The following is a 27069-nucleotide window of genomic DNA, read 5'->3' on the forward strand; positions in this document are numbered from 1 at the left end:
TATTCAGAAGTTTTTTCACCGCTTTCACACTATATTCCTTATCGGCCGCCCCTATCCACTCCCAAACATCCTCACAATCAGATAGGGACACATGAAGCAGCTGGCTGCATAAATCAGCCAACTCATTAACCTCTACCTCAGTCGAGACGGGCCTCGCCCAGGCCCATACGTACCTGGGGAAAAAACTTTTTAGTTCATAATGATCTTGTAGATGGTGTTAATTTAAAAAGCTTCCATCTTAATGATAACTGTATTGAATGCAAGAAAGGGAAGCAGACAAAGAAATCGCACCCGAAAAAGCTCTTGAACTCCATCAGATTACCGCTAGAAAGACTCCATATGGATCTTTTCGGACCGGTAAATGTGAAAAGCATTAGTGGAGATCTATATTGTTTAGTTGTTACTGACGACTTTACAAGATTCTCCAGGGTGATGTTTCTAGAGAGAAAAGAGGAAACGTTTGATTCTTTAATGAAGCTATTCAAAAAAATGGAAAATGTTTACAAACTGTCGATTAGATGTATTTGAAGCGACAATGGCACGGAATTCAAGAACAACCGTATGCTCGAATTATGCAACGATAAGGGCATTCTTCATGAGTTAGCGCACCGTATACTCCTCAACAAAATGGTGTTGCAGAACGGAAAAATCGTACGTTGATCGAAACGGCTCATACCATGTTAGCAGATTCGAAAATACCGGTGTATTTTTGGAGTGAAGTGTAACGCTCCGCATTTTCACAACTTTCCATATTTAGAAACCATTGTTCATATTCCTAATTTTGGAAACTTTGTATCCTAGTATTCGTCGTTTTGTTTTAATCGTCGAAAAAAAAAATCTTTATCTTTAATCTAATTCGTTATAAAAAATGGGTATTTATTCATGGTTTAATTAATTAATTTAATTGATTTTTACTATTTAAAAGTTTATTTTTATAATAATCTAGTTAGTCTCGTTAACTTTTAAAGTTAGGAAAGGATACAAACTAACCCGGTTAATTTAATTGTAAAGATTAGTTCTTATAAAAAATACGTATAACCTAGTTAGTTTGGTCAACTATGTTATATAACTTAAAGTAAGTTAATTCAACTAATTATTTAAACCTTTCAAAATCAAGGGACTATATTGGGTTTTTCCTAAAACTGAGATGCCAGAAACTCTCGTTTATATGTGCAGACCTCTCAAAACAACAATAAACTTTTCACCTCCTTATCTCCATTCCCCTCTCTAAAATCCGGCCACCGGATTAGGGTTCCGGCGACCCTTCCGGCGCCGCCTTTCCGGTGAGCCACTCCCAAACCAACCCGTTAAGGCTCCATCTCATTCTCCTTACTCTCGCTCCTCTCCTCCTCGCTCCAGACAAATGGCCAGCCACCATCTTGGGTGGCGGCGCACGTCAAAGAACGGCAACAGCCGCATCACACGACGAACAGGAGAAGTCGAGTGGTGGTTCAGGCAACTGACGGTCTTCGGCAACTCAGGAAGCCGCACCGGCGACGGTGTCAGCAGTGGCGGTGGCCGACTCGGTTCAGGTCATCGGAGCTCCGTCTAAGCTGACGACGGAGGAGGTGTTTATGTGTTTCGATTTGAGCCGGTTCAGATTTGTTTTTGTTTCGGTTCGAGATTTGGTCCCGGCTCGGAGACGGGTCAACAAGTCAGCTGGGATTCGGGTCAAGTTTCGCGCCTCGGCTCAGTCTCGTTCAAGTCTTGGTTCGCGTTGGTTCACGTCGGAAGCTAACCGAAGAGCTACGGACGTCGCGACAAGTATTGTTTTCATCTCAGTATAAATCTCTTATTCCATTTGATTCGTAATTAGTTCCTTGTTATAATACTGTAAGTTATGGTAATTATAAGCTTTCAAATATAATGCAAGCTTGGAAACTTGCATAAACAGTCGATTAGTTAGTATTTAAAAGAAAGAAGATGAACCAGGAATCACTGTTCAAATGTTTTAAAATTTAAAACTTATCAAATCTGTTGTTGTAATAGAATATCAAGAGGGTTGTAGATGGGCGGAGGTCACGGGTTCGACCCGGCCCCCATGCGTTTTTTTTTACTGTCCTTTCTTTTATAAACTTTTAAGTCAAAGTACCACCCTAAGTTGTATATTCCTTTTTACAGTCTATATGTAAATGAGATTTTATATCATTAAATTAGATTTATATATAACAAGTTTTCATGTCATTCTTTATTTCAAGTAGACAATCCATTGAGTTATTATTTGTGGAACAAATTATTTCTTGCTTCAAATCAACGAAATGGCAAACATTTATATTTCAATTGTTGGTCAACTTTATTTCTTTTTATAATTATAAAGATTATAGTGCTCTAAAATATAATATACAAATTATTAAATGATAAGTATTAGGTTATTTATTTTAAACAATAAATATTAGCTAGATCGTTACATGACATTTTTAACATCTAGGATAAACCGTTCGTTCGTTCTCTTGGATTTCTCTAATCCTTACTCGTGCGTTATTTCAAGGAATCTCCAATTCGCAACCAATGTGAGTACACTTGACCCATTTTCCTTTTAATACACTTTGGGTGCAACATGTTTACTTGTTAAAATGCACAATTTACAAACATGCTTTTATTCATTCGATCCGTATACATGCCTTGTTATGCTTAAGTTCATACTAGAATACATACTACTTGTTAACTCGGCTTAAACAATTATAGCGCTATAGGAGTAGCACACCACCCGACGGGGTTTTGTTGAGTCTTTATTCTATAACGGTCTCGATTACTTCGGTATCGAGGGATGCTATTTATTATACATAAACGGTCTCGTCACTTTTGTGGCGAGGGATGCTAAATACTAAATACTAGTGGACACTAGAGTTGACATATTGTATTGCATGATAGTTTGACTTTGTATACCAAATGCTATGTTGGATTGAAAATACTTTTTATACACATGACACGAGTCTAAAACTTGTGTACTCGCCAATACCTTTGTATTGAACTATGCTTTTAAAACATGTTGCAGGTTTAGCGATGATGTTGATGATGCATGGAATCTAGTAGGATGCTTAGATACACACTTTAAATTTTGTATTTTATTTGTATTGTATTCCATTATTCACGATGTATTTGTTTCAAACTCTTGTAATTGATTCTTTAGAAATGAAATGAAATTTACTATTTAAATACTTGTCACGATTATTAGTGTTATGATGTCTCGAGCAATCTATTTCGTCTCACTCCGATGTTTCCGCCATCGGTTGGGGTGTGACAGATTGGTATCAGAGCCATAACTATAGGGAATTAGGAAAATTGCCATGCTTTTGACCTAGTCTATAGTTAAGTACCAAATTTGACCATACTTGCTTCACATGCTACTTTTATGAAATATCTTTACATGCTATACTTGAAATGTCTATTATGTGCTACTTGTTTGAAATGCTTTATGTGCCCATACTTATTATCGTTATTTTGAGCCTATGCCTTTCCATTCGTTTATATTAAAATTCGGAATCACTCGTATTATGCTAACGAGACAAGTTTACCAAAATAGGCGTGAAACCCACAATTTGGTATACGACTCTCATTCCGTTTAATTCTATTTTGCACGAAATTACACCGTTAAGTTAGGAGTGAAATCCACATCTTAATGGTAATTTCGAATTTTCAAATTCTAGTGGATCCTCGTCAAATTTTCGAAATTAAATTTTGACCCGACGAGTATCAACCACACTTAGGGCACGGAATCATCAAGTTAGGGGTGAAACCCGCACCTTGTCGACTAGTTCCGCTCCTTAATTTTCAAAAATCCCGCCAAGTCTTGAATTTCCGATTGATTTGGAACATGTAGTAACTGGAAGGGTGAATAACGTTAACCGAGATATCGGCGAGATTATTCCACCTATTAGGCCAAAGCATGTTTCTCAAATTCAAAGGAATTTTCGACCACTTTGGTTTAGTCAAAGTTCCATTTTAGAACAATCCAAGTTTTAATCAAACCTATGCTTTACTATCATCGCTTTTGTATAACATAATTCTCTCGTTTCAAATTCCAATTTATTTTCGAGATCATTTTCTTTCTCTCTCACACACACATCATACTAGATCTTTTCATACATTTATACATATGCATGATTTCAAAACGTCACTTAGTTCTGTTTACATTCTTTGTAACACCAAAATGGAGACATATAATCGAGATAGGAGTGATTTCCTTACCTTGACGATTAACTCCACTTCTTCTTTTCTTAAAACGACCTCACCGACGAGTTAGGGGTGATTCCCTTACCTAGGTGATCGTTACCAAAATTTTCTTTCGAAAAGAGACTTCATCATACAACACAGTCCTATTTTACACCTAAATCGTTTATCATTCGTCAAAATCCTTACTTATGCGAATTTCAAAATTTATTAGTTTATCAAACGTATTCTTTATCTCATCTTCTATTTCACGTAAATAATATACATGAAATTTTTTTATCATGCCTTAAAACGTTTTATCACCTGAATTTCAAAATCTTGCGAAATGCTACCTATCAACTTAATCGGCCCAATGGATCTCTTGCCCATGAACTTCATATTTAATCTAATCACTAAGACGCACTCACATTATATTATTATACTAAAGACTTTCATTCTCAGTCGTAAATCAAACCAACTTCCTCATATATTGATAAGATCTTATATATATTATAAGATCGTTTTACCACAAACTCTTTTCAAAACCAACAAATCATTTTCATTGCTAAACTTCTTTTAAGGATCCACGTTTTCACAAGAACCTCCAAACTTCAATTTCATATTTTAAAGCAAGACCCTTTGGAATAATACGAACTTATTATTTACAACGAACTTTTATACACCGCTCGATCCAACATTCAAATTTCTAAAAACGTGGGCAAGAAGACTTCATAGGGACCGACAGTCTTCAACTTACGTAAATCTTCTTTTAAAACAAAAGTAGCATTTCCATTCCTTACAAAATACGTTACGTATAACCAATAACTACCTTATATTCTTCTTACATTTACAGGTAGAATCTACATTACTAGTCAAACTCAATCTATTTCGATTCAAAAAATTCAACGTTTCGCTTAAACAACTATACACGCATACCGCCGTACACCTTTTAGTCAATATCACACGACAACTTCACGTATCATTCGTTTTAAATACCCACAACTTCTTAATCGTTTTACACGCACAAATTCGTTGTATTCGATTTATTTCGTACACACAATTGTCATTACTTATACCTACTTACATTCATACTGATTCACGTTTTCATGTTCATACTCATACGTTTCATGTTCATACCAACATACCTATTCATACTTATACTATATTATATATATATATATATATATATATATATATTCATACGCATGTATGCATTCATACTCATGATTCATACATTCGTACCCGTACGCGAGCGGAATCCGAGGGATTCGCTTACGTGGGTCCCATACATACTTAAGCATGGACTTGCTTATATACTACATTTTTATACGTACACATTCTTATTTTTTTAAATTTAGGTATACCCTGATTCATACACAACTAGTACAAGCTATGTGGATCGTACGATGATCAAAATAATCACGGGTGCACACGGGATTATAGTGATAAGCGTATGAGAACCATAGAGTGTACTACTGCGTATGGTAAGACACAGAACGTAACATGACACCGAATACGAAACAGACGTAACGTGGTCAAAACATGGTGGATACGCCGTTGGTACTTCATATATATAAGTGTTTTCACCATGTTACTAAACTTTCGTAAAACGTGCCGTTAGAAATTCTGTGTTTTGCAGACCTTTTGGACCTAAATTCAAACTTTAAACAACTCACAAATGCATTATATCTGATTATCCCCGATGAGACTTCATTCTTAGCACGCTACTTTCGTCTATCCGATACTTATGCTATTCATACCCTCATAATCGTTATTAGATCAATCGTTCACCCTTATACCTCAATTATTCTCTGTTGTCTAAAACTCCAAAGCCTAAATTTTAAACAATCTTCTTCTGTTTGCCAAAACCCTTTCAGGTCTTCCTTCTAAAAAAATTTCGGGACGAAATTTCCTAAAGGAGGGGAGACTGTAACGCTCCGCATTTTCACAACTTTCCATATTTAGAAACCATTGTTCATATTCCTAATTTTGGAAACTTTGTATCCTAGTATTCGTCGTTTTGTTTTAATCGTCGAAAAAAAAATCTTTATCTTTAATCTAATTCGTTATAAAAAATGGGTATTTATTCATGGTTTAATTAATTAATTTAATTGATTTTTACTATTTAAAAGTTTATTTTTATAATAATCTAGTTAGTCTCGTTAACTTTTAAAGTTAGGAAAGGATACAAACTAACCCGGTTAATTTAATTGTAAAGATTAGTTCTTATAAAAAATACGTATAACCTAGTTAGTTTGGTCAACTATGTTATATAACTTAAAGTAAGTTAATTCAACTAATTATTTAAACCTTTCAAAATCAAGGGACTATATTGGGTTTTTCCTAAAACTGAGATGCCAGAAACTCTCGTTTATATGTGCAGACCTCTCAAAACAACAATAAACTTTTCACCTCCTTATCTCCATTCCCCTCTCTAAAATCCGGCCACCGGATTAGGGTTCCGGCGACCCTTCCGGCGCCGCCTTTCCGGTGAGCCACTCCCAAACCAACCCGTTAAGGCTCCATCTCATTCTCCTTACTCTCGCTCCTCTCCTCCTCGCTCCAGACAAATGGCCAGCCACCATCTTGGGTGGCGGCGCACGTCAAAGAACGGCAACAGCCGCATCACACGACGAACAGGAGAAGTCGAGTGGTGGTTCAGGCAACTGACGGTCTTCGGCAACTCAGGAAGCCGCACCGGCGACGGTGTCAGCAGTGGCGGTGGCCGACTCGGTTCAGGTCATCGGAGCTCCGTCTAGGCTGACGACGGAGGAGGTGTTTATGTGTTTCGATTTGAGCCGGTTCAGATTTGTTTTTGTTTCGGTTCGAGATTTGGTCCCGGCTCGGAGACGGGTCAACAAGTCAGCTGGGATTCGGGTCAAGTTTCGCGCCTCGGCTCAGTCTCGTTCAAGTCTTGGTTCGCGTTGGTTCACGTCGGAAGCTAACCGAAGAGCTACGGACGTCGCGACAAGTATTGTTTTCATCTCAGTATAAATCTCTTATTCCATTTGATTCGTAATTAGTTCCTTGTTATAATACTGTAAGTTATGGTAATTATAAGCTTTCAAATATAATGCAAGCTTGGAAACTTGCATAAACAGTCGATTAGTTAGTATTTAAAAGAAAGAAGATGAACCAGGAATCACTGTTCAAATGTTTTAAAATTTAAAACTTATCAAATCTGTTGTTGTAATAGAATATCAAGAGGGTTGTAGATGGGCGGAGGTCACGGGTTCGACCCGGCCCCCATGCGTTTTTTTTTACTGTCCTTTCTTTTATAAACTTTTAAGTCAAAGAACCACCCTAAGTTGTATATTCCTTTTTACAGTCTATATGTAAATGAGATTTTATATCATTAAATTAGATTTATATATAACAAGTTTTCATGTCATTCTTTATTTCAAGTAGACAATCCATTGAGTTATTATTTGTGGAACAAATTGTTTCTTGCTTCAAATCAACGAAATGGCAAACATTTATATTTCAATTGTTGGTCAACTTTATTTCTTTTTATAATTATAAAGATTATAGTGCTCTAAAATATAATATACAAATTATTAAATGATAAGTATTAGGTTATTTATTTTAAACAATAAATATTAGCTAGATCGTTACATGACATTTTTAACATCTAGGATAAACCGTTCGTTCGTTCTCTTGGATTTCTCTAATCCTTACTCGTGCGTTATTTCAAGGAATCTCCAATTCGCAACCAATGTGAGTACACTTGACCCATTTTCCTTTTAATACACTTTGGGTGCAACATGTTTACTTGTTAAAATGCACAATTTACAAACATGCTTTTATTCATTCGATCCGTATACATGCCTTGTTATGCTTAAGTTCATACTAGAATACATACTACTTGTTAACTCGGCTTAAACAATTATAGCGCTATAGGAGTAGCACACCACCCGACGGGGTTTTGTTGAGTCTTTATTCTATAACGGTCTCGATTACTTCGGTATCGAGGGATGCTATTTATTATACATAAACGGTCTCGTCACTTTTGTGGCGAGGGATGCTAAATACTAAATACTAGTGGACACTAGAGTTGACATATTGTATTGCATGATAGTTTGACTTTGTATACCAAATGCTATGTTGGATTGAAAATACTTTTTATACACATGACACGAGTCTAAAACTTGTGTACTCGCCAATACCTTTGTATTGAACTATGCTTTTAAAACATGTTGCAGGTTTAGCGATGATGTTGATGATGCATGGAATCTAGTAGGATGCTTAGATACACACTTTAAATTTTGTATTTTATTTGTATTGTATTCCATTATTCACGATGTATTTGTTTCAAACTCTTGTAATTGATTCTTTAGAAATGAAATGAAATTTACTATTTAAATACTTGTCACGATTATTAGTGTTATGATGTCTCGAGCAATCTATTTCGTCTCACTCCGATGTTTCCGCCATCGGTTGGGGTGTGACATGAAGCGGTTGCCACAGCGTGTTACACGCTCAATCGGGTTCTTACGGTGAGGAAGTACAAGAAAACTTGTTTTGAATTGCTTCATCTTTACAAACCAAATCTGAAATTTTTAGAACCATTCGGATCACCATGCACATTTATTGATCCAGACGGTAAATTTGGTTCGAAAACTAATGAAGGTTTTTTTTGTAGGATACGCTAGTCCGTTGAAGAGAGTTTTTGTTCCGAGTTTGGGGAAGATCATACAAGTTCAACACGTTGACTGTCAACGGTTTACCGCTCCAAATCAACTTCCCAGAAACAGGTTGCTATTTGATTACGACAATCTCTGGGAGTCATTCCATTTACCGACATAGCCAAATGAGGAGGAACTGGTGTTCTTATACCAACAACAGCAGTCTCTTTCACAAGAACAAGTGCCGAGATCATTGGTGGTTTCTTCGCCCACTGCGGGTTCAAATGATCATGAGGCTGGTCCTAGTGGAACTGCACATGCACCCCCAGAAGAAACAGCTCAAATATTTGACCAATCTGACGACTCAGAATCGGAAACCGATCCGATTTATGACGAGGAACCAAATATTGCGACTTCAAATGCTATTGATCACACGGGTGATCAGAATATAACAAATTTGCAATCGGAAGTGAGCGTACCAGATACAGTCATGCCAAGAACGTTATCTTACCATCCGTCAGAGCAAATCATTGGTGACCTTCAAAGCGGCGTGAAAACTCGCGAACAAATAAACAAAGGGCTTACATGTTTTTACTCATCTATAGCACCTTTACAAGTAGACTTCTCATTAAAATGTTTTATCTCGCAGGTAGAGCCGAAAACATATAAAGAAGCATTGATCGAAGAGAGTTGGGTAAATGCAATGCAAGAGGAGTTACAACAGTTTGAAAAGCTTGGAGTGTGGAGGTTGGTTGATCTCCCGGCAGATCAGAAGTTGATCAAGACCAAGTGGGTCTTCAAATGTAAGCGAGATGATAGAGGGGTTATAGTTAGGAACAAAGCACGGTTGGTAGTCCAAGGATTTAGTCAGCAAGAAGGGATTGACTTTACTAAAGTATATGCTCCCGTTGCTCGACTTGAGGCAATCAGAATCTTCTTGGCGTTCGTGTCATGGAAGGGATTCAAGGTCTACCAACTGGATGTCAAATCTGCATTCCTCTACGATAAGATTAAAGAAGAAGTATACGTCGGTCAACCTCCGGGTTTTACCGATCAGGTATACAAAGACAAGGTGTATCTACTCGACAAGGCGTTATACGGATTACGCCAGGCCCTGAGAGCCTGGTACGAGACGCTTTCCCAGCATCTGCTGACCAACGGGTTCACCAGAGGGACTGTCGATAGTACTTTGTTCACTAAAGAGGTTGCATGACATCTACTTATTGTGCAAATTTTTGTTGATGATATAATTTTCGGATCAACGAATGATGAGTTGTGTAAGGAGTTTGAGAAGGTCATGAAGCAAAAGTTTGAAATGAGTTCAATGGGGGAGATGAAGTTCTTTCTCGGGCTTCAAGTTGAGCAATTGCCCGATGGAATCTTCATACACCAGACCAAGTATGTGAATGATGTGTTGGACAAATTCAATATGTCCGAATTATCTCCCATATCAACCCCCTGGCTACGAATCATGGTATATGTCCGGATGAAAGTGGTGAGAAAGTAGATGAAACGCTTTATCGGTCAATCATAGGATCACTAATGTATTTGACAGCATCATGACCGGACATCATGTATCCAACCTGCCTCTGCGCCTGGTACCAGTCAAGTCCCAGAGCATCTCACATGATGATAGTGAAGAGGATCTTACGGTATCTCAAATGTTGCCCAAGCACCAGCTTGTGGTATCCCCGATCCAATGACTTCTCTCTAATTGGATATTCTAACTCTGACTTCGGGTGCTGTAAGTTAAACGTTAAGTCCACAACTGCTGGTTGCCAGTTCTTCGGAACTCAGCTAATCACTTGGCAGTGTAAGAAACAAACCACAGTTGCTCTCTCGACTTATGAGGCCGAATACGTTTCGGCTTCCAGCTGTTGTTCTCAGATCCTCTGGATCCAACAGCAAATGAGGGACTATGGTCTGCAATTCTTAGACACGCCAATTTTTGTGGAAAACGAGGCAGCCATTAATATCACTAAAAATCCGGTTCAACACTCTAAAACAAAACATATTGAGATTCGACATCATTCTATTCGTGATTGCTACGAAAAGAAATTGATTCGAATTGATTATATTCACACTGATGATCAGAGAGCTGATTTTTACACTAAACCCTTTGATAAAACAAGATTTAATTATCTTTTAAAATTGAACGGGTTAAAGAATTTGTTTTCTGGGAAGGTGGTAGAGTGTGTGGCCGAGGCAGATGGTGATCAGAAGTGATCTGCGTCTAGTTGTCATGTTTTCTGTACAGTTTCTTTACTGCTTTTGATAAAAACCAAAAACACAAAAATATGTTTTTGAATTTAGGGGGAGAAAGTTTATAGAAAATACAAAAACATGATAAAATCTCAAAAATACAAAAACATTGAAAAATCAAAAATGAGTTTTGTTGTAAAAAGAGGAAATGATAGTACATCAGTGGACTATCACAACATGCTAAAGAAATGGAAAGTCAAAATGATTTTAAACAAGTCTCACTGATGATGTGCAAGTAGACTTCACACGACTAGTAGATTGAATTCGAGATATAAATCTAAATATCAATACTTGCTTATCTCGTGGGGAACATCTCTCGGATATATGGGTAACCCCCGAAATCTTGTTTGAGAGATTGCCTGATTCTGAGATACTAGGTCTTTATACTGTTTGATATCTGGGGTATTATACCTGGTCTTCTGATATTGCGGAAGCAATGGCCTACATCTAGTATAATACTTAATGCGCTTTTAAAGCTCACCCTCTGCATAAAAAATTGATAAAATATCGAAAGATACGAATCAATTGCAGTTGAAGAAAAGATTCCCTAAAGGGAACACACCTAAAGTCGAGCCTTCATCTCTTTGACTGAACGGAAGTTCATACCTAAGCTCTCAAGGTCTCGCACTAACCCGAATACAGATATCAGAATTGGTATACTCACCTGTAAGACTGAATCTAGGGAATTTTGATACGGGAGTATATTCTGAGGTGGGACACGCAAATAAGTTTAAGTCTTTAAAACACTAATCTGTATCTTGAATCAATTGAAACTTGTGTAGAAGTTTAAGTGGACAACAATACTGACAATCAGTAGTGAATTTGTTTAAGATTTAAAGTTAAATCAAGATCAACGGTGTTAGTGACAAGTCTCAAAAATTAATATGATCCTCTTACACAAACTCACAAAAAGATGTCTGTATATAGTTTATTTTCAAAATCCAAAGGATTTTCTGCCTGTTTAGATAAAATGTTGAAAAATTCAAAAAGATTTGTCATTTCATCTTATTTTCGACAACAGACGTTGGGGATCTGATGATCAAAGTCCCACAGTGCTAAAACATGTTGGATCATTTGGGTTGGTTAAGAAAAGTTTGAAAAAAGTGTTGGTAATTGCTCAAAATGTTTAAAAGTTCATTAATTTGAACTTAAATTTGTTTCAAAATGTCAGCGAGATCAGAATTTGGTCAGTCAAGGTCATTAACTTGGACTTGGCAGGTTAAACAGTTGACCAGGGTCATTAAATTGGACTTGGTTAACTGAGTGTGTTGGTAAAAAGGTAAAAAGTTAAAAATTCAAAATTTGAAAAAATAAAAGTTTCACACGAGGTGCCAACTCGTGTGAGCTGGCCAAACCGTTTCAAATATGGCCAGACCGCATGAACACCTCAAATCGTTTCAGCATATAATTCGTGCGATCTGGCATCCTCTATATAAAGGAGAGACCAGATCGCGTGAAATCATTTTCAGATCTCACATCGTATCACACACACATTCCTCAAGCGATTTGAGCGATTTGATCAATTTCAGTGCTTTTCAAGCCTTTAATTCTGTAACCTAGTGTTTGGATTTCTTGTATAAGTTGGTTCGCACAACTTATATCATGGGAAAGGTACAGATTGTTGGATAAACTGAACAAAATCATATGAACTCGTATGAATTCGAACAAACAGATTCTTTGAACTTAGATCTAGGATTATATTGTGAATTAAATTGAATAAAAATCATATCAACGTGCTCGGATTTTGATGTAGAACATATCTAGGGTATCAATTTCATGATAGAAACAAGTTTTAAAAACCTGCAAATTCACTGTTCATCTATGAATGTTCAAATGAGGTGGAACAAGTCCACACGAGATGGCCAGACGGTGTGAATATTCCAGACCGTTTGAGATCGGCCAGATCGTTTGAGTTCCACACCGTTTGAAATGATCAACTCGTTTGAAACCAGATCGTTTGGATTGGTCAGTTCGTTTGACCACCAGACCGTTTGTGTGGTCAGATCGTATGAAACCAGATCATTTGAAAAGTCTAAATCAATTTGGCACGAGGTCGTATGAACTGGCCACATCGCATGAGGCCAGATCGTGTGAATTTTAGTGTTGTTTTGAAACTTGTGCAAGATGTTTAATTTGTTTGTTTCTGTTTGTGTTTCAGGCATCAAACGTGGTATTTGAACCATCAAACTGCTGTGTTTACGATGAAACACTACCAAAGATGGGTGTGTTTAAGGAGATTTTGCCATTCATGAGGCGTTTACCAATTCAAAAAGCTTTAACGAATCAGCACAAAGTATTCAAATCTCATGTTGGTCATTTTTGGAAGAATGCTAGTTATGATGAAGTGAATGATGTTATTAATTCAAGTGTTAGTATAGATGATGAAAATAAAGAAATCATAATCATAGAACAGCTTGTACGAGAAGTATTAGAGTTTCCAGATGACGATAGTTTTCCAAAAGGGTTTCCGGAAAGGATGGTCAAAGGATGTATGCTTAGAATGGGTTATAACGGTCCGTTGAATAAAGCAAATTATTTGAAAGCTTGTTTTATGAAGCCGTACAAATTCTTTATTCACTCAGTGATTCATGCGCTAAGTCACAGGAAAGGTGGATACGATGTTATAAAAGACTATCAAATGTGTATGGTGACGGCGTTGGTACTAAACAAGAAATACAACTTTTCTAGAATTGTTTTTCCATTACATGAAAGATAATATTACTTCTGGTAGTCGAAGTTGGGTGTATCCAAGGTTTGTGCAGATGATGTTGGATCATGCGTATCCAAATCTGAAGAAAGATGAACAAAATGATCTAATGTTGTTGTATCACGTGGATAATGAAACGTTAATCCGATTATCCAAGTATACAAAGAATTAGCCTGAACCGAAGAAGACAAAATTTTTCAGGTTTATTAAAGGTGATAAGTATGAAGATCCAGATCCGGTAAATCATTTAAAGTGGAGGAATGATGCTGAAATGAAAGTAAAAAGTGCAAATTGATGAATTAACGAAGTTAGAAGATTTTTGTGAAACTCGAAATGATTGGTATACAAAAGAAGAAAAAGAAAAGAAGAAAAAAAGTGGAAAGAGAATTCCTACACCAAAAGTCCAAGCTGAAGAAGGATCATCTTCTCAACCACAGAAGAAACGTAAAAAGAAAGCAGTGGAAACAATGCTGGTTGATGAACCAGAAGTAGATGAGACAGAAGCTAATGTTGAAAAAGATCAAGAATCGTTAACTCGTAAAACTGAGCAGTTGTTGAAAGATATTGATGATACTTTAGAAGCTGAGAAATCAGCTAGTAAGATAGTAGTTGATGATGAAGAGGAGAGTTCATCTGATTCAGAAGTTGATATTGATGCTCAAGTTGAACGTTGGATCAGAGAAAACTATGATCCAAAAGACAGAGAGAAACAAAAGAAGAGAAAGAGGAGTTCGGATGATGATGATGAAACATATGTTCCACTAGAGAATGTTTAGGTTGTAACACCACCATCTTCAGGAGGTAGAAAGAAATCAACATCAAGAAAACGTGTCCAAATTCCAGCAGCGTGAAAGTTAAAATTCAAGTTGAAAATAAATCCACCACCAGAACCACAATCTGAACCACCATCACCACCACAAAATCAACCACCATCACCACCACCACGACAACCATCACCTGATCCTTTACAATCATCACCACAACATCATATTTCATTACCCATTCATGAACAAGCACCAATAACTTCACCACACGTCCAACAAACACAACCAACCACACAACCACCAGTTCATGCTACTCCTGGATCATCTGGTTTTGAAAATTTTCCACATATTCCAGAGGATATAGTTCTTGAAAAGCTTGATGATTTTAGCTTTGTGAATGATGATCTTGTGAAGAAGTTGCAAAAGAAGGTGAATGAGGTGTTAAGTGAGAAAAAAAAAGTTAAAGGAACGTGTCAAGACTGTTGAATCTGAGAATTCATCTTTGTTGAAAAAGATTGAAGCTGATCAAGTCGACATAGACATTCTGAAAGTTGACTTGGAAGAAGAAAAGTCTCGAATGGATGAGCAGAATGAGTACTTCAAGTTGAAAAATCAAGAGTTGGAAGCCAAGAATGCTAAAAAGGAACATGAAGAGTATATGTTAAAGAATGTGTTGGAAGATTTGATTGGTAAGCCGATTGAACAAAGATTTGAAGAGATAGAACTTGCGGAAGTTAGAGCAAGACGTGAAGCTAAAATGGAAGCTGGAATGAAAGATAATGGTAAAGATGTTCTAGCTGAAGATGATGTTCAAGTGACTGAAAGGGAAATTGTTCTGACTGAGCCGAAATCCCCGACAAAAGTTCTAGAATCGTCTATTCCAGCTCCTTGTCCATTAACTTCAGTATCTGGTGTGATTAACGACAATGATGAAGATGATGAAGAAGATGAAGATGATAATCTGAAAGATGATGCAGATGAAGTATATTCTGTTCATAGCGATAATGATGATGATGGAAATGATAATGCCGATCAAGGTAATTCTGGTATAAAAGTAACTGAAGCGTCACAAGAAGAGAATATTGACGAGTATCTTCAAGATGATGCAAACGAAGAACCAGAAAATGCAGGAGGAAAGGGGGAGCATGGTGATGCTGAAAATGTTGATGAGATTGTTGGTCAGGGTGCAGGTTTGATTCTACATCTTGAACATGATGTAGAGGATGGTGAGCTCTTGCATACTTACACTAGAGCTGAGATCATTAAGATGATGCATATTGAAGAAGGTGAGTTTAATTTCGATTTTGAAGAAGAGGTGAACGAGTTTGGTATCAATCATCAACCTGCATATCAGTACAAGTATGTTGAAGAGGCTGATAATTATGATAAAGTGGAAGTAGAAGACTGGAGCGATGATGATCAGTCTAAGAATGTTGATTCTGATACTTCTAGCTTTCCAAATCTTGCTGAGTTATTCAGTCAAGCAAATGAAGATGAATTGAGAAGAAAAGTTGCTGAAAGTGTTAAGAGTAAGAGTTTTAAAGAAATGTCTAAAGAAGAACAACGTGAAGAACGAAAGAAGTGGTTCAGGAAGGATACGGAAAGAAAATACAAAAGACCACTACAGTATTACAGAAGGGATAGAGATGTCTCTCTAGGTGATATCATAAGCTGGGGGTACTTGCCACAAGTCAACGCTTATGCTATTAGAAGAGAATTTGGTGTTCAAATTTCCAATATATTCAAGATATAATGTCTCTACCTTGGTGGGATGTTGAAGAGTTGTCCCAAGTCAGAACATTATCATATCCAGTCAATTTCATGATATGCCAACATGGGGCTTGATGAAATTTGAAGCCTTTAGAGAATTTCGACACTAGAAGCCACATTATCCTAAGAAAGTCAAGAGGAAGGATCCTGTTACAGGTGTTGAGGAAACAATTCTGAAGATCAAGAAGCTCAGGGTTATAAAGAATATTCCATTGCCAAAGATGGAGCAGAATTTTCATGAAGGGTTTATATGCTAGGTTTATAGTTGCATGACGACTGAAGCAGTAATTGAGTACAGAGTTGGGAATGAAATCAGAAATATTCACTTGTACGATCCAATGTGGTTAGTAAATTGTTCTGCAAAGGATATTGAATGTTTGTTTGTGAACAAGATTGGATAAAAGGCAGAAGATAGAGAACAAGCTCTGCAGTTTCAGAAGGTTGCTACAATATGTTTTCAGAAGGGTATAAATTCTGAAAATATGTGGTTATCAAGTTTGGAGAGAGATTGAAAGAGAAGAGTTTCTAAAAGCAGAGAAGGAGAGAGAAGAGCCTGAAGAAAAAGACAGAATCGCTAGAGCTACATGTTTGCAAAAGCTAGCTGAGGAAGAAAAGAGAGCTGCCAAAGAGAAGGAACAGCTCAGGAAAGTGTTATTGAAAAAGCCTAAGCAAAGGGAAGAATTTTTCAAGTCGTTGTGAAGAATGTTTTGAAGACCGGCTGACTGAAGACTGCGGCAATATCCAAGGGGGAGTTTGTTGATGCATAATGTCTATCGCATGCGTCATCAGTTTATGTCGTGTCATTTATATGTAATAGGTTAAATGTTAAAGTTAAGTATGGGTGTTAGCCAGTTCGCACGACCTGGTAGGTCAGGTCACACGAAGTGGCTTGTCCAGTTCGTGCGGTCTGGATGTGTTATTCCGTGCGATCTGGCAAGTCTATAAATAGGCTAGTAGTGTTCTTCATTTGTAACTTTCTGGAGAATTTTGTACCGAAGTGCTGTCCGATTCTCTCTGTACCAAAACGTCTAAAATCAATGAAGAACATGTTTAAAGTGGCTTTCTACTCTTCTACTCATGTTCTAACACTGATTGACGGTTTCTAGTCTGATTCCGCCTTTCTAGAAACTAGATCTGACTCTGATTGACTCGTTTGGACGAATCCTCGATCCTACATGCCTCACGATTATTAAAGGTGCATGAAAAGAACTACACCACCCATGATTTGGAATTGGGTGCCGTTGTATTTGCACTAAAACTTTGGAGACATTATTTATATGGAATCAAGTGTGTGATTTATTCTGATCATAAAAGCCTTCAACACTTGTTTAAAAAAAAGATCTTAACATGAGGCAGCGTCGATGGATGGAGACTTTAAATGATTATGATTGTGAAATTCGCTACCATCCAGGCAAAGCAAATGTTGTTGCTGAAGCCTTGAGCAGGAAAGAAAGGATTAAACCAATAAGAATCAACGCCAAGAGCATTGAACTAAAGAACAACTTGAATGAAAAGCTGTTAGCTTCTCAGAAGGAAGCCGTGTTGGAAACTAACTTTCCGAATGAGAAGTTAGGTGTCAATGCTGATCAATTGTCATATGGAAAGGATGGGATCCTTAGATTGAATGGTCGAATTTGGGTCCCTATCCATGGAGGACTTAGAGACGTGATCCTTCAGGAAGTTCACAGTTCAAAATATTCAGTCCATCCTGGCAGTGATAAGATGTACCAGGATTTAAAGGCAAATTATTGGTGGATAGGTTTGAAGAAATCTATAGCCACTTATGTGACTAAATGTCTGACGTGCGAACAGGTTAAAGCCGAGCATCAAAAGCCGACAGGTTTACTGCAACAACCTGAACTTCCTACTTGGAAGTGGGAAATGGTAACTATGGATTTTATCACTAAGTTACCAAGAACAAAGCATGGGAATGATACTATTTGGGTCATAATCGACAGGCTGACCAAGTCAGCTCACTTCTTACCTATTAAAGAAACACACAGCTCCGATAAGCTAGCTCAGCTGTACGTGGATGAGATAGTATCTCTCCACGGAGTGCCAGTATCTATTATCTCTGATAGAGATACTAGATACACATCTCACTTTTGGAAAAGCTTTCAGCAATCTTTAGGTACTCGTTTAAATTTCAACATTGCTTATCATCCTCAGACAGATGGGCAAAGCCAATGTACGATTCAAACACTCGAGCATATGCTCAGGGCTTGTGTTATTGATTTAGGTGGAAGTTGGGATGACTATCTTCCGTTGATTGAATTTTCGTATAACAACAGCTATCATTCGAGTATCCAAGTCGTGCCTTTTGAGGCCTTACACGGAAGGAAATGTAGAACACCGGTTTGTTGGGCGGAAGTTGGAGAAACCCAACTGTCAGGACCTGATATAGTCCTCGAAACGACGGATAAGATTGTGCAAATCCGTGATCGTCTCAAAGCTACCAGGGATAGGCAGAAAAGCTACGCGGATAAAAGGCGTAAACCTCTGAAATTCGAGGTAGGTGACAAAGTGCTACTCAAGGTATCACCCTGGAAAGGGGTGATGCGTTTTGGCAAAAAGGGCAAGCTAAGCCCAAGATACATAGGACCATTCGAGATCATCGAATGTGTCAGAACTGTAGCCTACAAGCTAAATCTACTTGAAGAGCTTAGTGGGATACATAACGTATTCCACATCTGTAATTTAAAGAAATGTCTAGCCGATAAATCGCTAGCAATGTCGCATAAGGACGTGCAGATTGATGAGAGTTTGAAGTTCGTTGAAAAAACCTTTGTCGATCGAGGATCAACAGGTCAAGAAGCTTCGAAGAAAGCATGTACCGATTGTGAAGGCAAAGTGGGATGCCCGTAGAGGCCCATAATACACATGGGAGGTTGAATCCACAATGAAATAGAAATACCCTCATTTATTTCAGTAAATCTCGAGGTCAAGATTTCTTTTAAGGGGGTGAGGATGTAACACCTCGCAAAATCATGTCCAATATATTGAAGACACGTGTCATGAACTTTAATTGTATAATGAATTGTTTCGAAGGACTAATGTTGACAAACAAAGAAAGTATGTGTATTAAAGGATCAAATGTGTCAACATGCCAAACTCGTGCCTCTGAATGACCTCATAAGATGTTCGTATTCAAGAATAAATAAATTGACGGACATGGGAAGTCGTTTGTGCTTAAGTGGAAAATTTTACAAAGCATAAGGGTTAAATGTGTCAACATGTTTAATGTTACCTCTGAGTGACCTTTTAACGATCCTAAAAGCATTGTAATATTTATATTTTTGCTCTCACGAAGATCGGATAGTAATCTCATAGAGTTTCGATGAAAACAAGACTTTTCGGGTGATCTTACAATTAACCGGGAGCTTAACGGAGTTAATTTGTGACCCAAGACTCTTAAAAGTTAACTATGGGGGTCAATAGTGTAATAAAAGAAAGTTATTTAAACTTAAAATGGACCAGGGACTGAAATTGCAAAGTTTGGAAACTTTTTACCGGATTAAGAGGTTCTTGCGGGCCGCGTAGACTCCCTCTAAGGTCTACGCGGGCCGCGACAGCAGTGCCAGCGACAGAAACATGCACAACTGCATGTTGCAGCCTGTCCACCGCCTTTGCATGAGTTCTGAGCAATACCTAGGGCTTGTAAATGGTTTTTACTGCCCTAGGGACACTTGGGAACATCTGGTAACATCATAGGGACAACTGCAATGATCCTAAAGACTCCAAATTCCTATATAAGGGCCATGCATTGTTTCATTAGAACTTGCACTTTGAATATTTTCACTCAAAACACTTCTCTGAAGCCTCCTGCTATTCAAGGAAGCTTTATCTAGTTCAAATTTCGTGCTAAGGACTCTTGTAGGTGTTCTTAGCTTCTATAGTTAAGTTTTATTAGCTTAATGACCGAAAGTCAAAGATATCGTAATTAAGCTTTGACTTGGTGATTATTCACTAACGGTCCAGCCATTATTCGAATTCAAAGTGGCTATGTGTTGGTAATTATGTAGATGTTAAACCCTTAAAAGGGCACCTTCTAATTATCAAGTTATCTCAGTAAATTGTCGGGTCAAAGTTATCAACAAAAGATCAAACGGGTCAGTTTTTACAAAATAATTCATAACTGATAATGCAGAAGTTATGGAACATGTTTTAACACTTAAATAACTTGGTAAATAATATAAGAACATGTTTAGGCATGTTCAACCCGACAATTCTGAGTTTAGGCTCGGTTCGCAACCGAGAGTTGCAAAAGTAGACTTTTGCTTTGACTTTCAGTTCTGACCCGATTTAGCTTAGTTTAGTTATGCCTTAGGGTTCCTTTGGGACCACTTTACATGTTAGTATAACCCTCTTAGATTATACTTTATGGTTCCATAGAAATCTGATTCATAAGCATGTTCCCGTTAAATGCTTAAAATGGACCATTATGCCCTTTTATCATTAAAACGAGATTTTTGAAAATGTGAGAGGACGAAAACCTTTATTACTGATATATTAGTATGTCCTAAAAGTTTGACATTAGTTTCTGGTCTAAAATGAAAGTTATATGCGATATCGTAAAAAGGAAAGCTTTTTGTTAATTAAATAGCATCTTTGGCATAAATCATATTTAAACCCAATTTTTGGCACCAACTTTCTAACCACTGCTATAATATAATATTCTAGGATTTTTGGAAATTTTTGTCAAATTTTATACTGAACACAACATGGAGTTCTTGCATGGGCTCGGTAATTGACGATAATGCTCTTTTCGCTAATAAAATCTACACATCATTTACATGTCAAACCTTTTGCTACTGATTTTATATATTAAATAAAATATTTTAAACACTTGAGACTGATTAAAATCTCAGACTTCATTAAACAACCCGAATATCGTCAAATACCGACTTTTATGCGAAATAGGCGCATAGTATGGTTTGAAACCATATTTAGCACTTAAGACTTATTACCTACTGATTTTAAAAATAAATTTTTATACTTTAACAGTAAGTTTAAGTCTTGAACTCAGATTTCCAAATTTGACCCTTAAAACATATGTGAAATGACCAAAATGTCCCTACGGTGCATAGTTTGGCCATGAATGATAAATTTCACATATATATGATATCTTACTGATGTAACTTGTTAAAATAAATATTTTTACTGATTGTTTTAGACCAGAACCTCAGATTACTATTTAACCTCTTTTATAAACTTTAAAATGACCAAAATACCCCTACGGGGCTTAAATTGTTTTTAAATTCGTTTTGGGCATAATGGAAGATATCCTACTGATATCACAACATAATTTAAGCATAATAACTGTACATGACTCTTTCGGTTACCCGTTACGCATATACGCGTTCGGTACAGTTTATGTAACTAGTTTGCATAAATTAACCGAAACGCGTCAAACCTTATCATTTTTACTTCAAAATCCAGAATGTATTTAGTTTACCCAGTTTATACAAGTCTTCATACTTGTTGGGTCTAAAACACATTCTGAGCCGGTCTTCGCTTAATCTCGCGTTTTGAACCGTAAACATTTCCTTAAAACTAACCGGTCTAAGTTTAAACTTAAATAAGACCCGTTAGGAATCTAATAGGTTATTAAAACCTTCGTTCCAGATTAGGAGCCCAGTAAAAGATACTTGTACTCGCTGATTTGAAATACGGCTGAGGATAAAAATACTTTTAGCTTAGGTAAATACTTTTAACTTATTTTCCGTTATATGGGCTTGGGATACGATATTATAATAATACCGCTTGGTTGGGTATGAAATCATTTAATCGGATTGTGATTAATAAATTTACATGACCCATTTTAATCTGTTTTGTTTGATGCAATGCCTTTGGGGGGTTAATGACCGTGTCCTGGATATCATCGGCTTATTCATTTGAAATGGCCACGACTTAAGCACGGGGTGTAGGCATACACCTGACAGTTGCGTATGTATAAACGGTATCTCACTCGTGAGGAAACTCCTTGTGGGCCTATACTTGTGGCGTGTCTATTGATCTTGTACCGGCTCTTCTATTCCGGTCCTGAATGGACGACAAACATATAAATTTGTATACAAGATTATTTTAAATAATTGTCCCAAGTTATAAAAGATTTTATGCCTTGTGCATCAAAACCAATTTTTATAAATACTTTTCAAAAGAGTCAGTTAATTGTATTTACCAGTGTAAACTGACGTATTTTTCAAAAAGGTTAAGTGCAGGTACTACGCGTAATAGGCTGGAAACTCCTGAGTATTAAATAAAGAGTCTTGCAAGCTTTTAATACTTAAAGTCTGTTGAACAATATTTTTCTTTCTGTTTTAAGATCCGCCGGTGGATCCACTTACAACCGTTGTGTAATATTTTATTATACTTTCATTCGGTTCGTTTTATTACTTTAGACTTCCGTTGTGTATTAAACTGTGATTACTTGACTATGATGATATCAACTACGTCACGATAGTCCCCACCAGGCCCACCGGTAATACATGAAAATATCGGGGTGTGACATTGTACATAGACTTGTAGGATGATTTAATGATCATCATAAAATGGAATTGTTGTGATATGATAAATATTCATTTAGATAAGTAAATAAACATGTAAAATAAAGCTATATGATGTATTTTGAAGTTATAAAAATTATGTCATAACTTGGTAGCTTTGCATGTTGTACTTATGGCTTGAAAAGTAGTAAACCGGGTGAAGTTTGCATGATTTTTGTGCTATTCATGAGACCTGCATATTCATGATTAAAATTATTGTTTTGATCAGTAGATAATAGGTGTTTTGTTAAAATATCAAGTCAGGATGATTTGGGATGGTTATGGTAAAGTTCGGTACGAAACTATGCGTTAAAAACGGTATAAATCGGCTTTTTAAGCGATTTTTATAAATGTTTTAAATCTGATTATAAACTGATGTTTTATAATTAATATAAGTATTTTAACTTATATTAAATATTTTTGGTGATTGGTTGGTCATACGTGACTTCTGACGCCCAAAAACGCTACCGAAACGGTAAAATACGCATATTCCAAAGTACACGAAAACGGGATGTTCAAGAGTGAATTTTGTGTGTTATAGTTTGATACGTGAATATGAGTATGTGTAATGTGATTTGCTAAGTGATTTCATGATAATATGAAATGATGCTTTGTTTATGCAAAGTTCATAAGTTCTACAATCATCTAGCACACATAGCAGGCGAACAAGTTGTCACAAGATATTTTATCATATTGCACGTAGGGTTGTAAACGAACCGAACGTTCAACAAACTGTTCATGAATCGTTCGATGGGAAGTTCGTTTACGTACGTTCGTTCGTTTGATTAATGAACAGACATAAACAAGAAATTCCGTTCAGTTAGCTAAATGAACGAACACGAACCTATGTCTCATTCATTCAATTGCATTCGTGAACGTTTGGTAATGTGTTCATGAACATTCGTTCATGTTCATTTGTTTATGTTGTTCATTAAAGATTTGTTAACATTTGTTTATTTTATCCAAACTTTTTTATATTCTTTAATTCTTATTTCTCTCATTACCCAACCAAATAAAAAAGAAAACCCTCTCTCCACCTTATTTATGCACCGTACACTTTCCTTCTCGTTATTCACATCGAAAAACACTATCAACATTCGTTAAATGATTAGAACTTCAAGGCCCTAGTGTCGTTCCCTCTCACCATCCACTTCTAGCCACCGTCGTCTTCGCCAATTTTATCTGTGTTCATTTGTGTTCAAGAATCGTTCGTGAACACGATCCTTTCCTTAATGAACGAACATGAATAGAAAATCTCATTTGACAAGTGTTTATGAACTATTCGTAAACACATTATATCCTTAATTAACGAACACGAATAAGACCTTGATCACGTTCGTTCAATTCATTTACACCACGAGGTTAGAAAATATTTCACAATAGTTTAAGCGAGTCTTGATATGAAAGGGTTAACTCTGTCTTCGATAGGGGTGCCGCTGAGGTGTTTAATAATTTCATTGATAGAGCTGGCTTATTCGAATTTGCAATGTCTGGCAGTATGTTTACCTTTTTTTCGGGCCACGCGGAGGTTAAAATGAGCAAATTGGATAGATTCTTAGTTTGTAATTCTTTTTTGGAGCACTGGCCTGCTGCCAAAGCCGGGGTCCAAGCTAGAGGAGCCTCGGATCACCGCCCGATTTCTTTGTTGTGTAACCCTATCGATTACGGTCCCATTCCGTTTAAATTTTTTAACTCTTGGGTGGAAGTATCTGAAGTGAAGGATATTGTCAAAATTGTGTTGGCTGAGTCGATGGCTCATGACAGGGCCGATGTGAGGTTAGCCAGGTCTCTAAAAAGAATTAAAGATTTAATTAAAAAGTGGAGAGCTGATGTTAAAGTTGCGGAGAACAAGGAAGTCGATAAGATCAAAAAGGAGTTGGGAGAAATAGAAGACAGAGCCGCTTTGGGAAGGTTGTCAGATTCGGATAAAAAAACAAATATCGACCTTAAGGTCAGACTAAACAAGTTGGAGAATGTTAAGGCTGTAAACTTGCATCAAAAACCGAGAGTTAAGTGGCTGAAGTTTGGGGACGACAATGCAAAATTCTTCCATCAGTTATTGAATGTGAACATCGCTAGTAATAATATAAATGGGCTTTGGTTTAACGGTAGAATAGTTTCTGATCCGTTAGAACTAAAGGAGGAAGTTAGACGATGGTTTATGAAGCAGTTTTCGGAACCTATAAGACGAAGGCCAAAGTTTAATGGTGAAGGTCTCCCAAGGATATCGAATTTAGATGGCGAGTCTCTTTGTGCGGAGTTTTCTAGTTTGGAAGTTTGGAAAGCGGTTAAAGAAAGCGATGGAAGTAAAGCTCCGGGTCCGGACGGCTTTACTTTAAAGTTCTTCAAAAGCTTCTGGAGCGAGTTAAAAAACCCATTGATGGAAGTGATAAATGATTTTTACAGCAATGGTATGTTAAGCAAAGAATGTAACTCCTCGTTCGTGGCCCTCATCCCGAAGTCTAAGGACCCTCAGTTTCTTTCTAGCTTTAGGCCTATTTCCCTTGTTGGGTCTATTTACAAAATCCTGTCTAAGGTGTTGGCTAACCGGCTGAAATTGGTATTGAACGGGTTAATCTCTTCTACTCAATCGGCGTTTTTAGGCGGAAGAAATATTCTAGACTGTCCTCTCATCATTAGCGAGACTATAGCCTGGGCAAAAAAGAAGAAGGAAAAGTTGCTTATTGTCAAAGTTGACTTCGAAAAAGCTTACGATTCAATCAATTGGAAGTTCCTTTTTCGAATGATGGAGTATATGGCGTTCCCTGAGAGGTGGATAAGCTGGATAAAGGGGTGCTTAGGTTCGGGGTGGGGCTCTATTTTGGTTAATGGGTCGCCGACGGCTGAATTTAAATATAAAAGGGGTCTCAGACAGGGAGATCCCTTATCCCCTTTTCTATTTATTATCGCCATTGAAATCATTAACTTATTTATGTCTAGAGTTATGGGTGCCGATTTATTCGAGGGGTTCCAACTGCCTAATGGGGGTCCTATCTTGTCCCATCTTTGTTATGCAGACGATGTGTTATTTATTGGGAAGTGGTCGGAAAAGAACGCAATGACGTTAAATCGGCTTCTTCGTTGGCTCTTTTTAGTTTCTGGGCTCAAGGTCAATTTCCAGAAAAGTAATATTTATGGTTTTGGTGTCAGCGATGAGGAGAAGTCGGTTTTAGCTTCCATTCTCAAATGCGGTGTCGGCCTAACCCCCTTCTCCTACTTGGGTATTCCTATCGGGGTTAACATGAAGAGGGCAAAATTTTGGGAACCTGTGATAAACAAGTTTAAGACAAGATTATCTAAATGGAAGGCCCGGTATTTATCTTTTTCGGGCAGAATTACTCTGGCCAAAGCGGTTCTTGGGAGCATTCCGTCCTACTTTCTCTCTCTCTATGCAGCCCCGAAGTGTGTCCTCAACAGATTAGAGAAGATTCGCAGGGATTTTGTTTGGGGGATTTCAGATTCTGCTAAAAAACTTAGGTGGATGCGATGGGAGAGACTCCAAAAGTCCAAAAAGGTAGGCGGAACCGGAATTGGTAGTATTAAAGATTTCAATTACGCCATGTTAATTAAATGGTGGTGGAGATATAATACAAGCCCGAACCAACTTTGGGCCAAGGTGATTGCATCGATTCATAAAAGTAATGCTCCGGATCTCTTCATTCCTTTAAAGAAATCGGTGCCAGGCGTGTGGAATGATATCGGGAAGATGGATAAGGCTTTTGAGAAAGAGAATATTGTTTTGAATCAATATTTAACGGTGGAGAGTGGCGTCTGTAAGTGGCGGACCGCTTCAAATGCTTCTTTCTCGGTCAAGCAGGTCCGTCAGGACCTGGAAAAGGCTCGGCTTTCGCCGTCGGATATCGAGCCGGAGTTGTTCTGGAATAACTGCCCCCCCCCCCAAAGGTAATTTCCTTTTATGGAGAGCGATTATTGGTCGTTTAGCGTCAAGGGAGGGGCTGGCTAAAAGGGGCGTGCCGGTGGTCGATGTTAATTGTCCGCGATGTGGGCTGCATTCAGAAAATTCCGACCACATATTTGTTTCTTGTCTCTGGGCTAGAAGCATTTGGTGGAACGTTTTGGGTTGGGTTCGCATCAGGTTCCCGATGGATTGTAACTCGCTTGAGGACCTTATAAACTATGTTAAAGAAAGTCCGGGTAGTAGAGTTTGGAAAAGAATTGTTAACTTGGTTTGTATTGCTACGGTTTGGAGAATTTGGAGTGCGAGAAATGCAAAGGTGTTTGACAAC

General features: G+C 37.4%; 2 long non-coding RNA genes across 2 annotated transcripts; both read left to right on the top strand.

Annotated features, from left to right (window-relative positions):
* Window positions 1-963: 963 nt before the first annotated feature.
* On the top strand, window positions 964-3158 carry LOC118492390. The gene is made up of 3 exons (XR_004893538.1): window positions 964-1764; window positions 2429-2510; window positions 2996-3158. It is a non-coding gene; the product is annotated as an uncharacterized LOC118492390 (long non-coding RNA).
* Window positions 3159-6313: 3155 nt separating this feature from the next.
* LOC118492391 lies at window positions 6314-8514 on the top strand. Its single transcript, XR_004893539.1, has 3 exons — window positions 6314-7120; window positions 7785-7866; window positions 8352-8514. It is a non-coding gene; the product is annotated as an uncharacterized LOC118492391 (long non-coding RNA).
* Window positions 8515-27069: the final 18555 nt, after the last annotated feature.

The sequence above is a fragment of the Helianthus annuus genome, chromosome 5, assembly GCF_002127325.2.
Source record: "Helianthus annuus cultivar XRQ/B chromosome 5, HanXRQr2.0-SUNRISE, whole genome shotgun sequence".
Taxonomy (NCBI): Eukaryota; Viridiplantae; Streptophyta; class Magnoliopsida; order Asterales; family Asteraceae; genus Helianthus; species Helianthus annuus.